This window comes from Ceratotherium simum, chromosome 27 (genome assembly GCF_057802395.1).
Source record: "Ceratotherium simum simum isolate JZ-2026a chromosome 27, ASM5780239v1, whole genome shotgun sequence".
Classification (NCBI taxonomy): domain Eukaryota; kingdom Metazoa; phylum Chordata; class Mammalia; order Perissodactyla; family Rhinocerotidae; genus Ceratotherium; species Ceratotherium simum.
This window is the reverse complement of record NC_141926.1, coordinates 19328909-19345462: the sequence shown is the minus strand read 5'-3', so window position 1 is coordinate 19345462 and position 16554 is coordinate 19328909. Positions and strand designations below refer to the sequence as shown.

The following is a 16554-nucleotide window of genomic DNA, read 5'->3' as shown; positions in this document are numbered from 1 at the left end:
TTGAGGGATATTCTACAAAGAACTGACTAGTACTCTTCAAAATGTCAAGGTCATGAAAAGCAAAGGAAGACCGAGAAACTGTCACAGATTGGAGGAGACCAATGAGACATGACAATTAAATGCGATGTGGAATCCTGGATTGGATCCTGGAAGAGTAAAGTCACATTGGTGGAAAAACTGGTGAAATCCAAATGAAGACTGTGGTTTAGTTAAAAGTCTTATACCAAAGGTAATTTCCCGGTTGTGATTCATGTCCCATCATTACGTGAGATATTGGCATTAGGGGAAGCTAGGTAGAAGGTATATGGAAAGCCTTTGCACTACTTTTTTACAATTCTTCCACAGTTCTATAATTATTTCAAAAGTTAAATGTTAGGAAAATATGTGATTATGATAGCAAATTAGAAATTAGAAGTAATATATTCTTGCTGCTGTGTTTGTATCTAAGTAGAAATGTATTATGATTAGGCTTATAGAACAGCACTGTGGTTCTCAATAGTGTGCATCAGAATCACCTGGAGGTCTCGTTTAAACATTACTGGATTACTAGGCATTATCCAGAGGTTCTGATTCAGTAGATCTGGGGCGGGGCTTGAGAAATGTGCATTTCTAACAAGATTCCAGATGATGCTGATGGTCAGGGAACCACACTTCGAGAACCACTGGAATAGCATTAACTATCTGCATCAAGTGTATAAATATGGGTGTAACAGAGACTCAGAATTGCTAGTTCCTTCATACCCTTCCCCAGGGAGGTGAGATATTGACTGGGGACGAGCCTGAGGGGTAGCACCCATATCTGCGCTCTCTGTAACACAGATAGCCCTGAATTGCAGGGCTTCGGGGGTAGAAGCAGCCTGGGAGGACAGAAACATCCTGACAAGATCTTATCTTCTTTAACAAGAGAAGCATCAGACGTGTTTAAGACTGGAGACAAATATGCATTATTCCAGAACCCAACTGAAAAATGGCTGTGTATGTCTTACTAAGCAAATTCACCATGTGATTTTCTGTGCTCTGGAGCTATGCGGATGGAGTTTTTTTTTTTTGGATTTCCATTTTGATAAGGGAGGACATGCCAACTCTGTGGATTTATACCTCTAGACGTGGTATGGTTTGCGTTTCTGAACTTTGACAAGAGCAGTTAGCAGTAAACCAAGGCCTTTGACATTTTAAAATAGCAAATAAACATTACATTTTTTCCTTTCAATTTAAAAAGACAAAAGCCATTGCAGAAAGCTAGAAAGATGTAGGAAATGTCATAATTTCTTCACTCTGATACAATCTTGACCTCTTTTTATTTTTTGTGACTTTCTAGTCTTTGGTACTTCGTTCCTTCATTTAGTTATAAATGTAGTTCACACAGTTTTAAACCCTATTTTTTCCCAATTAGTTCAAATCACAAATTATGTTTCTACAAAATCTTTATATTAGCACTTTAATGGTAACATTTTTATGTAGTCTATTATCATTTTTAATGAATGCATACATTTCAAACGATTGTGTCCTAATTACTTAGCCATTTCCCTATTTTGAACACTTATGTTGTTTCCATCTTTTGAAATCATAAAAACACAGCAAAGTGATGTTAATTGTAAGCTAATGCTATCCACATCTCTTCAGAGAGGTGGACTCTGCCATTGAAACTAATAGCATTTGAGCTTGTCCAGTAAGTTTGGTTGAGGAGAGCACAGTGCTGATGAGACAAAACTACTAATTAGCTCTAATGAGGAAAAACTGTTTCCCCCATGGCCAGATTAGAACTCTTGATCCACTTAACGTGTTACCAATGCATGCCATTGGGTTACCAGGTGGAGGCGTACTCACCCGTCATTGCTTCGGGACAAAACTCAAATGTATTGATTGGCATCTCTGATGATATGAAATTCTCTACAGAGAACATTTTTTACAACAGTATCTGAAAATGACTGAAATTTCATTCAGACATCAATCTTGTAGGAGATGTTTTTCCAAGAAGACCAAGACTCATGACATTACATCATAGGGTGATGACAGAGACACAGAATGGAGTTTTAACATTCTAAATCTGAGAGACAATGCCCCTATCTTTAAGACTGCTCTTTTTTGAGCACTCAAGCCACCTGCATAATAACACATCTTTTGGATCTGCCCTTCACCACAGACCTGTTCAAGGAATCATCTATCATCCCAGGATCCACTGCTTGAAATGAATCATCAGTGTTACTTTCCTTCAGAGACCTTAGATGATTGGTTTGAAATTATGTATTCACTAGTGAGATGATGTGATTACCATTTTTAACTCTGTATGCCTCAGTTTCCTCTTCTCTAAATTGGAAATAATAACAGTCCCTACTTCATAAGGTTAATTAAATGAGTTTAATATAAGAAAATGCTTAGAACAACCCTGAAACTAGTAAGCACTATATAAATGTTAGTTGTTACTTCTTTAGGACTGTTAGCAGGGAACATATCTTTTTTGCATACCAGTATATCCCCAGGGCCAAACTACGGTGCCTAGCAAATAGTGGTGCTCGATAAATGTTTGTGAGTGACAATAGCAATTGAATGAATACATGGAGTGACTCCTTGCCCTGTTTATTTCTTATTTTCCCTACACTCTGTAATTTAGGGATTAGGAGCAGCTGGTTGCTTGTGTTCATAACCCAAACATAAAAAGAGCTCAGCAGGTTCTAGAGGGAGACAGCAATGTGGTGTAATCACAACTTCGATGATGGAAGTTTGTTTCCACAGAGCTGCTTTCATCAATGAAAAGTGCTTAGAACATTATTCTTGGAGTGTTAGACACCGAAAAGATTGACTGTAAATCCATAATTTTCACAGCCATGCTCTTCAAGATTTCCTTTACTCTTACAACTGAAGAGTGAAAATAAAAACAGAAATATATCCATATGTGTAGAGGAAGCCCTCTACATTTGAGAAGTCTCCAGTCAAGAATTCAATCAATTTGCCACAATAACTTATGATCCCCTGCTCAGAGTTAACTTCTTGTTTCTCTTAAATTGCAGGTGTACTTCCAAGGTGAGGAAGGGAAGTCAGTGGAGTTGAACTTGAACTCTGATCAACAATCCTAGGTCTGCCATCTGGGATGGATGCATTTAGTTCCAAAAGCCCAGCTCATATTGGATGGTTTAACTTGAAGTGTATTTTCCCAGAGTAACAATGTTAGGTATTAGGTTCCACAAGCAGCCCAAGGAGTCTTATTAATCCTACTATCCATGAAAAGTAATTCGATTTGAATAGTACTAGAATATCCAGCCACCATTTGTAATGATCTTTGTCTGGGATGTTTTTAGACCCTCCATTTAGGGAGCCAGAAACGCATTTTTCTTAAAAGTGAAATTGGGGGGCCGGCCCTGTGGCTTGGTGGTTGAGTGTGCGCGCTGCGATGCTGGCGGCCCGGGTTCGGATCCCGGGTGCGCATCGAGGCACCACTTCTCCGTTCATCCTGAGGCCGAGTCCCACGTACAGCAACTAGAAGGATGTGCAGCTACGACACACAGCTGTCCACTGGGGCTTTGGGGGGAAAAAATAAAATAAATAAAATCTTTAAAAAAAAAAAAAGTGAAATTGGGGACCACACTTCCCTCCACCTTCCACTGGCTGTCTTTGAAAGTTATGATGCTTACAATCTCTACTGAAGCAGAAAGTGGCTCTTCTGGACCAGAGAGAGAATGAGAATGAGAAGTCAGGGGACAACAAGGAGCCCTGAAAGACAAGAGCCATCTGCAGGGTAACCTCTGAACTTAGCCTGGTGTTTCTGAGGCTCCCAGGGCTTGATCTACAGCATGCTACAAACTCGACTGTTATTATCCTTTATGTCCAATTAGATCATGAGCTTCCCATTAAGTGATGAGTTCCTGGAAGACTGATCCTTGATTAACCCTTTATCATGACTGTCTAACCGCATTGTCACATACCAGGGGCCACATAATCGTTGAAATGAAATCTCTCCAGTTTCTAATCTTTCCTGATCTGTTAAGGAGAATTGTATACTTTGATAGTTTCTCTCCTACCTCTTAAGTAAGAACTCAGCTTTTTGATGCATCTTGTGAATGTCATTGCAAACAGTTAAATGAAAATAGGGAGTCTATTTCCATCCAGACCCAGTAGGGAAAGACAGCAAGCCATAAATCTTACAGGAAGATGCGCTGGCCATGTTTCACTGTGCCAGCCTGTGTGAACCTTGGCCCTGTACTGGCAGCTGTACTTACCAAGAGATTTCCCAGCCTGTGGCTGATTATGCCATAGACCAGCCAATCGGGTGACTCCCAGTAGTGGAGACCTGTTGGGTTTCCAGTGTACGCTAATGTCAGACTGTGTACTTCTCGCCTTGGTTTATCTGAGATTCTTCTGTCTTTTCAGTGACTGTCCCAGCTCTTATCTCTTTATTTGAGTTATTATGACTGGGACTCAGTTTCTTGAGACCAAAATACCTTGACCAAGACAATGGAGCTAGGGTTGTTTCCCAAGACAATGGAGCTAGGGTTGTTTCCCAAGGCAATGGGTCTTTAAGGATCAAAAAAACCTGTCTTCTCTATTTCAGAGGAAAACCCCCACAGGGCTTTACAGAAAGAGGAGGAGCAAGGCTCTGAGGCCTGTAGATACATTTATGAAATAAGGCGTAGCGGGTAATGCTGGAAAACAACAAGTCCCGATTTGTAGTGTTTTCTGATTTTCAAGTATAAGTACTCCCACCATGATGATTTAAAGCTACTAATAGTTTAATAACCAGTTTAAAAACTTCTGTAAATTTCACAACAGGTTCTTGCAAGCAAGCCAATAAGTGCTTGGTACCACAGATGGACTGGGGATTGGAAGGAACAAGATCCTCAAGGGCTTTTCTCCCTTCCCTCTCTCCTCTTCCCATTTTGATCTGAGTGGTGAGGGCCGGCCCCGTGGCTTAGCGGTTAAGTGCGCCCGCTCCGCTACTGGCGGCCCGGGTTCGGATCCCCGGCGCGGCGCACACTGACGCACCACTTCTCCTGCCATGCTGAGGCCGCGTCCCACATACAGCAACTAGAAGGATGTGCAGCTATGACATACAACTATCTGCTGGGGGCTTTGGGGAAAAAAAAAAAAAAGGAGGAGGATTGGCAATAGATGTTAGCTCAGGGCCGGTCTTCCTCAGCAAAAAGAGGAGGATTAGCATGGATGTTAGCTCAGGGCTGATCTTCCTTACCACACACACAAAAAAAAATTGAAAAAAATTGATCTGAGTGGTGAGAAGTGGAATCTCAGTTGGAGGAGAGTGAGTTATCTAAAAGGCAGTGAGGAGGAAAGAGAGCAGTGGATAACCACTGATGGAGAGAAGCAGTGTCTTCTCGCTTGAGAAGGTGAATAGAGTTTTCATTCATAAGTAAAGATTAGTGGTGTAGGGATCAGATACATTGGGGGCTGGCTCTTTATTTTACTCTTGGTAGAGTCACTTGAAGAATAAATATGGGGCACCACTGGCTACCTACATAAATGCATCTATCCTATCTGTACATTTTACCCACTAGAGGCTCAATTGGATTGATAATTTCTACTTGTAATGTGTAGAACAGGCCAACAGTTAGAACAATTCCAGAGATATTCACATTGTGTTCTGAAGGAGTTCAGGACATGCCACCCCAAAATATTTTGCTTTGGTATGTTGATTATTTTGAACTAAAGGCACTTAAAAAACAGCAAATGCAGGGAGAGGCTTTCTCTGAACTCCTCTTATCTGCCTAAAGACAGATCCTCCAAAAGGAATTCACTTGTCATAAATGCTCTCTCCACGAGTTTCATCAACCAGGGAAGATTAGCTCTTATGACAGGAAAGGAGGCTAGAAGTGGACACCGCACTCTTACAAGCTTTGTCACAAACTGTCATATCTCCCACCTATTCTTCTAAGGGCCCATTAACTTTCCTAAAAATCATTTACTCTCCTTTAAGTGTCCTACATCACCCCTCTCCCCCATTAAGATAGTATATAAACTCTCAAATATCACCATTTTTTTGAGTATTTTTTTTCCCGTGATGCCTCCATACATGTAAAACTAAAAGTTAATAAATTTGTAAACCTTTTCTCCTGTTAATCTACCTGTTGTCAGTTTATTTCAGCGACCCAGCTATTGGACCTACGACGGTAGAGGGAAAGTCTTTCCTCCCCCACAGTTCTATAGGAATGATTTTCCCTTACTCCAACTTTGTGTGAATAGAACCTTCTAGAATTATACAACATGGGAGCCTTGTGTGTAAACAATATAGAAGAATTAAACGTATTGGTTATATACACTTTGATGTCACTCATTTAATCAATTGTCTCATCTTAATGATATTAACCTGTGTGGAATGGAGTTTTGATTGAGGGGCTAGGTAGTTGCTTTTTAGAGACAATGGGAAGAACACCAGCATAGATCAATCTTCTTTGCTTTGACTCGCATTTTAAAAAATGTTTTAGGGCTGGCCCCATGGCTTAGCGGTTAAGTGCACGCGCTCCACTACTGGCAGCCCGGGTTCGGATCCCGGGCACGCACGGACGTACTGCTTCTCTGGCCATGCTGAGGCTGCGTCCCACACACAGCAACTAGAAGGACGTGCAGCTATGACATACAACTATCTGCTGGGGCTTTGGGGGAAAAATAAATAAATAAAATTATAAAAAATGTTTTAAATGAACTGTTAATTTTAGAACTGGTTTAGATTTATAGGAAAGCTGTGAAGATAGTACAGAGAGTTTCCATAATTCCACACCCAACTTCCCCTGTTATTAGCATTTTACATTAATATGATGCATTTGTCACAGTTGGTGAACCAATGTTAATATATTAAATATAAACTTAAATATAAAATTATTTATATAATATATTATATATAAAATTAAATAGAATTTATTAACTAAAGTCCATGCTTTCTTTAGCTTTCTTTAGTTTTTCCCTAATGTCTTTTTTCTGTTCCAAGATCCCATCCAGGAAATCACATTACATTCAGTAGTGTGATTACTGAGGCTCCTCTCGGCTGGGACAGTTCTCAAGTTTTTCTTGTTTTTTATGACCTTAACAGTTTGGAGGATAACTGGTCAGGATTTTGTAGACTGTTCTCAATTGAGATTTGTCTGCTGTTTTTCTCATGATTAGACTGAGGTTATGGGTTTGGGGGGAAGACTACGGAGGTAAAGTGCTGTTTTCATCATATCATATCATATCATATCAAGGTACATAATATCAATATAATTTATCACTGTTGATGTTACCCTTGATCACCTGGCTGAGGAAGTATTTGTCAAGTGTCTCCACTGTAAAGTTACTCTTTCTTTCTTTCTTGCTTGCTTGCTTGCTTTCTGTGAGGAAGATTGGCCCTGAGCTAACATCTAGCTGATCTTCCTCCATTTTGTATGTGGGATGCCACCACAGCATGGCTTGACAAGCAGTATGTAGGTCCGCGCCTGGGATCCAAACTTGTGAACCACGGACCACCGAAGTGGAGCACACAAACTCAACGACTAGGCCACCAGGCCAGCCTCAAGTTACTCTTTATTTTGACCCCTATTTTTTATTCTAGGAAACTATTAATGCAAGGGATTCCAGAATACCATATGCTTACTGGAATGCTCAATGGTTTAATCTATGTGTTGAAGCTATTTTACTCTGGATATGGTTCTTAAGCCTAGCCGACCATAAAAATCACATTGCAGCTTTAAAAATGCACATTCCTTGGTCTCCCTGCTGAATATTCTGATTCATTTAGACAGGGAGACCCTGGATAGGAATGTATATTTTTAACAAACACAGGTTATTCTAATCCATTGGTCTCTAGACTGCATACATTTTGAGAAAACAGACCTGAACTGTAAAGGGAAATTAAGAAATTATGGATACACTCGGAAGTTGCCATTTCCATTTATGTTTTGCTGGAGCAGAGGAAAATTTCATTTTGAATTTCCCTTTTTGGCATCATCCCAGGGCGTAACATGCAATTAGTATCTAACCCAATGCTTTCTCCCTCTTAAAAGCCCTTTCGTACCCTGCCTAATGGGCAGGGCCACTTTCCAACGTGCTGCAATAGCATTTTGTAAAAACCAATATCCCATGGTAGTGCAACTATCTGTGGGCTTATACAACAAAAATAGATGAAAAAATATATCCTAGATTGCAGTGGGGAGAAAAATATTATTATTAAAGAAAAACCTCAACTGACTAGCCACATTTTTATTCTGTAGGGAGAGCAGAATTCACCTCGTGGAAAATTTTATGCTTTTGCTTAGATAAACTACTAGAGGGCCCTTTGGTTATAAAACGAAAAGGCCTGGACCAGTCTGGAAGTGACTAAGCAAACTAAACTACTCTTCATGACCAACTGAAATAGTGTCGTCCCCGGCGACGGAGAGAATGACCTAAGATGACAACTGCTATGTGGGCTTCCTTTGACCGGGCTCCAGAAGGAGTGGGTTTGAGATCCCTGGAACTTAGGGAAGACAGGGAGGCAATGGGCTGAAGTGACGTGACGGAAGAATGGGAGGCTAGAGGAGAGACAGTCAGCGAGAGAGTCCCTGGGGCAGGGAGTGGTGGATCAACTTCAGGATCAGTGCTGTCTGATTCTGCCTGTTCAAATTATTTGCTTTAGAACTGATAAAAGATAAACTGAGGCGTATTAAAAATTTTAAGAGTTTATTTGAGCAAAAATCGATTCAAATCGAGCAGCTTCCGATCTAGCAGATAGAAAGGAGCTCCTAGGAGCTAGACAAAATGAGAGACTTTTATAGGCAGAAGGGAGTGGGAACACAGAGATTATATTAGACAAAAAAGTGGGTTGGTTAATGCAGGGAAACTTTCCTTTAGGGGATGGCAAGGGTCTATCAGGCAGATTACCTAACTAGTGCTGATCAAGTGCTTCCTTTTTTTTTTTTTTTGTGAGGAAGATTGGCCCTGAGCTAACATCTGTTGCCAATCTTCCTCTTTTTGCTTGAGGAAGATTGTCACTGAGCTAACATCTGTGCCAGTCTTCCTCCACTTTATATATGGGACGCCGCAGTAACATGAGTGGTGCGGAGGTCGGCGCCTGCGACCGAACCCACGAACCCTGGTCCTCCGATGCAGAGCACATGAACTTAACCACTAGGCCAATGGGCCAGCCCCTGATCAGGTGCTTTCTGACTGACTGGTTTAAAAGTCCATTTCTGGGAGAGCCGAAACTGTAATTAAGTCTCAATTTGGTGATGTGGGGGCTTAGCATAAGAGACTCCATTTTGGGCCTTTTGTCTTGTTTTTAACAATCCTAATCCCTCATACACTATAGCCTTGTGTTAGTGGGTCATGTTTTGTGAGAGAAACAAGGCAGATCAAAGAGACCTAAAGCAGCATCAGGAGGTAGATTCAGAGTGTCAGACATGATGGAGGGGCAAATAGTAGCAGGAGTTGTTCTGGGACTCCTCGGAATTGTAGGAGAGTGTGCTGGAATCCCCACAGTTATATGCATGGGCTTTAATTTGTTCGATCTGGGCCCATTTAATGACTGGAAGACTTAAGGACGTTCAGGGACATTAGTAAGAGATAGTCTTCTCATGTCTTCCTACAGATCTGAAAGTGGAATCCTGAAGGAAACTTTGATAACAGATGGATATCTCCTTACCATTTTTCCCCTGATGATGTTTTCCCAGTTCTGTGTATTCTTATTGTCAGCACATAGCTGAATTTTCAAATAAACTCTTGCTTATGAAGCGGGTAGTATTTCATCATTTATGACTTTGTTCAACTTCATTTAGTCTAAATACAAAGTGGATAGAAGGTTTTTTTTTTTTCCTTTGGCTGACAGCAAAATTCTCTTGCACAGACATATTTTCTTACACAGACAAAAGATGTTGAGCAAGGCCTGGTAGTTTAAGTACACTACAATTGAGGGGGATGGATAGAACGACTGCTGAAAAGTAAGTAACTAAGAAAAATTACAAGGCAAAAGAAGCCAATTATAAGCTAGTAAAAATAAGATATAAACAAGAGAATAAAAAAATACTCTTCTCCCTAACCTTAGTGCTATATATTATTTGAAAAGAGTGAACAACATGAGAGGGAAATTTGCTTTTAATCCTCTGGGAAATGTTAATGAGGCTTTTTGTGTGTGTTTGTGTGTTCGTGGGGGGAGGTTATAATAGACAAGAAGAGCATCACATTAGAATAATTTCTCATAAACTGGTTGCTCTATTACTTCTAGCTTCTGATAGCTGGCAGGGAGGCTGGTGAGAATTTCATGAGGGTAAAAAGTTTTATGGGTAATGATATTCTCAGAAATCAATGTTTTCATTATTGTTTTAATGTTGATCTTCTTTGGGTCGTATATTAGTTTCCTATAGCTGCTAGAACAAATTACTAAGACAAACTTAGTGTCTTAAAACAACACAAATCTATTATTTTACAGTTCTGGAGGTTAGAAGTGTGACATGGGTCATACTGGGCTAAAATAAAGGTGTCACAGGGCTGTGTTCATCTCTGGAGGCTCTCCTGGAGAACCCATTTTCCAGATTCAAGAGGTCACACACATTCCTTGGCTGATGGCCCCTCCCTCCATCTTCAAAGCCATCAATGTTGCATCACTTGGTCCCTTTTTCTGTAATCACATCTCCCTCTGATTCCAATTGGGAAAAGTCTCTGCTTTAAGGACCTATGAGATTAGATTGGGTTTACCCAAATAATCCAGGATAATCTCCTCATCTCAAAGTCATGAATTTAATCATACCTGTAAAGTTCCTTTGCCATATAAGGTAACATATTAACAGGTTCTGGGGATTAAGACATGGACATCTTTGGGGATGGGGGCCGTTATTCTGCCTACCACAGGTTGACTATAGATTTAATGTTCCAACTCATCCATTTTCTCACCAGAGTCACTGAGGAAATTTTTTAATGCACAGTCATGGAGAAGCTTGTAGCAAATTAGAATTTCATGATTCCTTGTATCCAATGAAAAAAAAGTTAAGGATTAAGTAAAGGACTAAGTTAAATTGGAATCCCTCTCCCAATACTTATTCAAATCATCTCATTTGACAGCCTCGGGGTATTAATCTTTTCCTTAAATTAATCATTTTTATAATTGTTCTTATTTACTTCAGCATGAACTATATACAGTGGTTGTGGCTAGTTTCTTATGAAAAGAATTTGGGTTTTTTTAAAGCCATCACTAGAAAATAGCTTTTTGAGCTATTGGACCAACAAAGATCACGGGAGATGCACTTCTGGTGAGATCTCCCCAGTTTAGAAAACCATGACAACCAGCGTCCTCAAGAGAGGAGAAATTGGCTTAGAGGCAAGAAATTGGGGCCTCTCCTTAGAGAAAGAAAGGGTCATTCAATAATCTGGAGCAACGCTACCCAATAGAGACATAATGTGAGCATATACGTAATTTACAATTCTTTTTTTCTTTTTTTCCCCCCAAAGCCCCAGTAGATAGTTGTATGTCATAGCTGCACATCCTTCTAGTTGCTGTACGTGGGACGCGGCCTCAGCATGGCCGGAGAAGCGGTGTGTTGGTGCACACCCGGGATCCGAACCCGGGCCGCCAGCAGCGAGCGCGTGCACTTAACCGCCAAGCCACGGGGCCGGCCCCTAATTTACAATTCTTTAGCAGTCACATTAAACAAAGTAAAAAGAAACAAGTGAAATCAATTTTTATAATATATCCAAAATATCATTTCAACATGTAATCAACAGAAGAAATTACTGATGAGATATTTAAATTTTTTTTTTTTTGTATTACAAATTTGGGAGCTGGTGTGTACTTTACACTTACAGCACACCTCAATTCAGACTAGCTACATTTCAAGTGCTCACTAGCCACATGTGGCTGCTAGAGTCTACTGCACTGGACAGAGCCAAGTAGAAGCTTCTTTTACTCAAGAAGTATCTTTCAGTAACCTTGTTCATTGAGTCATTCACAGCATTCTCTACTCTTAGATTCAAAAGCTTACTCCCCTTAGACCATATGGTGGTCACTACTGTCTATCTCAACACTGGTGTCTCACACCTCGTTTCCTTGCCAACATCCACTAGAGAAGCAAGAAAACCAGTACTTGCTTCCCCAGTCTTCTTTGCAGCTTGGGGTGGCCGTTTGACATTGTTGTGGTCAATGAGAAGTTAGAAGAATTATGATTAACGGTCTCTGGGAGCTGATGCCATCCCTTCTTCCTTCTAGGTGCTCTGAATATGATGCCTGGAACTGTAGCAGCCCAGGGAATCTCTAAGACGCATGCTCTGACTCCATTAAATAACTGAATCACTGTGCACAGCCACTCACCCCCACATTTCTTTCTATTGAAAAAAACCCAATCCTTACTTATTTAAGCCACTGTTAGTGGATGTCTCTTGGATTTGCATTTTGTTTAATCTCTAAGTGATACAAGCTGCTCTCTGGACTGTTCTTTGCACAAACTGCCCTTCTCCTTTGCCTCCTGGCTTCCTGCTGGTTCTCACAATGGGGGCACAGCAGAGAGATACTGGAAAGTAAGAGGAAGAAGGAAAAACTCTCTTTTTCCTTTTTTGCTCCAATCGGGGTCATCCTGAAATACCTAGGGTGATTTCTATCTTCTGATTGGACCCTATGTAAACTCCCTGAGTCGCTTCTCCACATGGCAGGCAGAATTATAGTTTTAAAACAAGTCAGATCATATCTACAATGGCTTCTGGTGTCAATAAAAATAAAATTCAAAGTCCCTGCTCTAGTTTATGAGGTCTCACATCATGTGGCTTTGTGCTGTGTCTCTGACCATTCATGCCACCCCGAACTCCTTAGTCTTCCAGTGAAACCAGCCTGAGATGCTCTGCCTTCAGGATCTCTGCATTGGCTTCTTCCTCTGCCTGGAGGTGTCTTCTCCTTGATGCTCACCTGGCTCCATCCCTCACTTGCTTCAGCTCTCCACTCAGATATCATCTTATCAGTGAGGCCTTCCCTCAGCACCCATATAAAACACACCTCTCTATCACTCTCGATCTGCTCACTCTGCTCCATTTTTTCTGAGCACCTCCTCCCACCTGATGTTTTTCATGCTTAGTAGTTTATTTATTATTCATTTCCCCCAACTAGAATAAAACTCCATAAGGGTAGGAGCCTTGGCTATTTCATTCACTTCCTTAGCCCCATTACCTGGAACAGTTCCTGAGATGGGAATCACAGGAGAAGGATCAGGTGGGAAGTGGAGGGAGATGATACCAGTTTTGAGCACGATGATTTTCGAGTTGCACGCTGGATATGCTTGTGGACTTGCCCAGCTGACAGCTAGAGACATGTGAGTCTGGAGCTAGTGGGAGAGATGTCGTTAGTTGAATTAGATTTGATTAAAGTTGTAGGTTTAGATGGAAACACTTGGAAAGAGTTTATAGAAAGAGAGGAGAGTCAGGATGAAATTACACAGCCACAAATATCAAAGAGAGAATACAAGAGGGGCTTTGCAAGGAGATTACAAATGAGCATCAGAATGGAGGGAAGTGGTGCTTCAAAAGCCACGAGAGGAGAAATTGTCCAGGGAAAAGTGATGAAATACCTCGGCAAGGTCCAGAGTGATCCCAACTAAAACTGCCCTTTTTGTTTGGTAACTAGAGATGCTTTGTCAATGCTGGTGAGAGCTTTTGTGGGATGATGGAATGAGAGTGTTTTGGAAAGCTAGATTGCCATGGTTTGAGAAGTAACAAGAGATGGGGGAGTATGGACTTCTCTTTCAAGAAGAATCTCTTTGAAAGGAGGAGAGAGATTTCCTGATTAAAAGAGAGATTGGGCCAAAAGAAAATTTCTTTTTTAAAAGATGAGAGATATGTGGACATGCCACATGGCACTGGAAATGAGCAACTGTCACTGAGGGCAGAGTTCAGGGCCCACTTGGAAGGTGTCTGCACTCTACATGGGGACCATTTCCAGACTCCTCATTGAGGAAATCTGGGTCCACAGAGGTGTCTTTGCTGAGTCTTTGGCACCAGTGATGACAGGAAGAGCCTTTTGAGGAAGCATTCTTTTGAGACACATGTTCAAACCACCTTTGGACCTTCCTGCTGTTCTCCAAGGCAGAGCTGAACCCTGAACCCGTTATTGCTGGGTGGAGTCTGTCCCCTTCTCCAATTTTGCAGGTCTGGTATCTAAAGAACTTGCAAAGACTCATATATTCCTCTTGTTATGTCCTCCCTACAAGCTCCAGGCCACATATTCAAATAAGATCCTGGGAACGGACAGATTGGTATATCCCGGAGTCCCCAAGATAAATATGCAAACCAAGTTCTAATAATGAACAGAGTGGAGGTTAATAAAAAATTTTAAAGGAGTGAACTTTGTTTTGCCAATTTGAACCTCGGTAGCTGTCTTAGCCTTTTTTTTGTGAATATTGATGATATACATTGATACATAGTACACCATGAGTATATAATAATTGCACAGATCTGTGGTGGTGAGAAATGTCTCTATACAATGTATTATGCATTGGTGATCCGAGGCAGGAGGACTTGTAAGTGTAGTAGAAATCAGTCTGAGTGGTTGGCCCACACTTTCTTCTTTGGGCTCTAGCATCCACACCCTATGTGTGTGTTGGCATAAGAACAGAGAGTGTGTATCCATGATCTTACTGGTTTGTGAGCAATTATATAAGAGGGCTCAACTTTTCCTGAGAGCAATAACAATAATAATTCCTTCTGAGGATTTTGCTGGAAATGAAAACCAACTTAAAGCAAAAAACAGAGATCTAATTTTGAAGCAATCTCTAGTAGAAGGTGTATTAGTTTCCTAGGAAGGCCTTAATAAGTTACCACAAACTGCGTGGCTTAAAACAACAGAAATGTAGTCTCTTACAGTTTATGGAGGCCAGAAGTCCAAAATCAAAGTGTCAGCAAGGTTAGTTCTTTCTGGAGGCTCTGAAGGAGAATCTCTCTCTCTTCTAGCTTCTGATGGTTGCCAACAATCCTTGGCATTCCTTGGCTTACAACTGGATCATTCCAGTCTCTGCCTCCATCACCTCTTGGTGTCCTCCCCATGTGTCTCTGTGTCCTTGTGTCTTCACAAGGCCTTCTAATAAAGACACTAGTCACTGGAATTAGAGCCACCCTAATCTAGTATGACCTCATCTTAACTTGATTACATCTGCCAATGTACTCTATTTCCAAATAGATTTGCATCCACTTGTACCAGAGATTAGAACTTCAACATATCTTTTTGAGGGATTCAATTCAACCAATAACAGAAGGCTATTAGGAAATAGGTATTTAGATGAGCTCAGCAGAAGAGTCCACATATAGCATGCAAGGCATGAACTTGGTATAGTGAGTAACAAATTATGACTTTTGGATATTCAAACTTTGGTCAAAGCTGGGCTTTCTCTGGGAAATTAAAAATCCCATAGATTTCTTATATCCTGAAATTTTTGCTAGTGGAGAACACATCAGCCCACTCTGTCTAGCACCAAAAGCATAGTCCCTCTCTTCAAACTGGGCAAGTCTGGCCCGGAAACCAGAAAGCCCAATGGAAACCACTCTTAAAATTCTACAAACTACTTAAAATTAGTAAAAATTGTACTCATTTTCAATACACTGTTCCTTGGGAGAGTAGCATCTCCTTATTCTGAATATCCCACTCTCAGACTGCTCTTGTATGTGCTTTGAGGCTACAAAGTCATTTTCCTGATGACCCCCCGGTACCTGGAACTCTTCAGAATTTTTTAGCTTATTTTAGGAAATTTGCCAGACCTAGCCTTTTGTATTTGTGTGACTTACATGATGAAGAGTATTCTGAGTAATAAGGTCTTTCAAAATAAACCAAATATTTCTTCTTTTCTTATAATTAGAATGACTTGGCTTTCAGAGTTATGCATTACATTAGTTATGCATTACCTTTGGCTTCATTTCATTTTATAATTTTAAAAATTCTTGTATTATTGTGCATCTATGCTGTTATTTCCCTTGGGCTCAAAGATGTCACAGAAAGCAAAACTCTTGCCTGAACTGAATTTCTCTCACTAGGGACTCGCATGTTTTGGAGCTGGCTAGGACTAATAATTTTCATCATACCAGCTGTCACAAGTAATTCAGTCTACTAAATTCTAACACATTGGCAGAATGGGTGAGCAGTTCCTTGAAAAAAGAATTTTCATTATCAATCTTTTCCCTTTATATCAGTGTTCAAAATTCCCATTAAAACATTTTGGGAAGCAGACAAAATTGGTAAGTAATGGAATTAGTGCTTTCCACACTCTCATTTCATGTTGATATGCATGTAGATGGAAGTTAGGACTCAGTCCCTGTTTTCTGAAGGCTTGGTGAGTGCAGAGCAAGGCTGTGATGTGACAGAGGATCTAGGCTCTGAAGAATCCCTGTCCTCAGGGATCTTATTGCCTGGACTCACAAGAATAAGCCAGTTGTAGGAACAGCAGAATGTTCTGGAGTGTGTTAGTTTCCTTTTGCTGCTGTAACAAAGTACCATAAATTTAGTAGATTCAAACAACACAGATTTATTATCTTACAGTTCTGGAGGTGCGCAGTCTGATGCAGGTCTCATTGGGCTTAAATCAGAGCGTTGGCATGGCTAGATTCTTTCTGGAGGGCTTTAAAGATTTTTTTTTTTTTTAT

General features: G+C 40.7%; 1 long non-coding RNA gene across 1 annotated transcript in view; it reads right to left on the bottom strand.

The window, feature by feature from the left end:
- LOC147913439 (uncharacterized) overlaps positions 1-16554 on the bottom strand; it is a 47686-nt gene that overhangs the window by 14327 nt on the left and 16805 nt on the right. Inside the window, exon 2 of the long non-coding RNA XR_015548719.1 lies at positions 13100-13253. This is a non-coding gene — a long non-coding RNA (uncharacterized LOC147913439). The remainder of the gene's footprint in view (positions 1-13099; positions 13254-16554) is intronic.